We start from the raw sequence: 934 nt of genomic DNA on the forward strand, positions 1-934 counted from the left end.
CCCGTCGCGGAGCCGTAGCCGCCGGCAGTCTCCGCGTCCCCCCGGAAAGGGTCCTGCGCCTGGCCTGTACCATGGGATCCAGTCTCGGGGACCCTGCTCCGACCTCCCCTCCCCCGGCCTGGGCTTGGAGAGGGAGGGGGCGCACCGGTGGCTCCGGCGGCGTCAGTGCCACGGCGGGGCAAGTCGATTCCGGGGCCTGGAGTCGGGCACTCGTCCATCTACAGTTTCCCGGCAGGGGTCGGGCTGGGGGTGAGGCGAAGGCGGAGAGAGCGCCCCGGTTGGCGGTGTTTGGGGGCCGGCGCTCAGTCTTCTGCTTGTCTGTCTGTCCTCAGCCTCGAGGAGCACGCCGGAGCCCCGTGCGCGTCCAAGGAGCCCCGGGCGCACCGCGGGTCGGTGCCCGGCGCGCCGGGCCATGCAGCGACGGCCGCGGCGGATTTCGGAGCGACGGTAGCGCCCCCTGGGAATTCGAGAAGGATGAGATGGCCCCTGGGAAGAACTTGTAACAAAGATTTTGGTCATAAGAAAACTTCATCCAGGAAATAAATAACAAGATGACAAGCATGAAAAGCAGAATTAATCAAACAGAAGAAATAATCTCAGAACTTGAAGACCAAGACATGGAATTAACCTGATCTGTAAAAAATGTAGAAATAAAACTCAGAAAGAAATAACAATGCCTCCAAGAGATGTGTGATTATAGCAAGAGGCTGAACGTATGCCTGGTTGGTATCCCAGAAAAAGAAATGGAAACGGAGAACACTTTGAAGCCAGAATTTCAAGAGGTTATACAAGAAAACTTTCCCTATCTCAACAGAAATGTGACCATCCAAAGAAAAGAGATACAGATAACCCCTGCAAGACATCATATGAGAAGACAACCTCTAGACACACAGTAGTAACCTACACAAAGTAGATACACTGGGGAGAGGAGAAA

This window comes from Carlito syrichta, unplaced genomic scaffold (assembly GCF_000164805.1).
Source record: "Carlito syrichta isolate Samal-C Ts95f unplaced genomic scaffold, Tarsius_syrichta-2.0.1 Scaffold78539, whole genome shotgun sequence".
In the NCBI taxonomy this organism is placed as follows: Eukaryota; Metazoa; Chordata; class Mammalia; order Primates; family Tarsiidae; genus Carlito; species Carlito syrichta.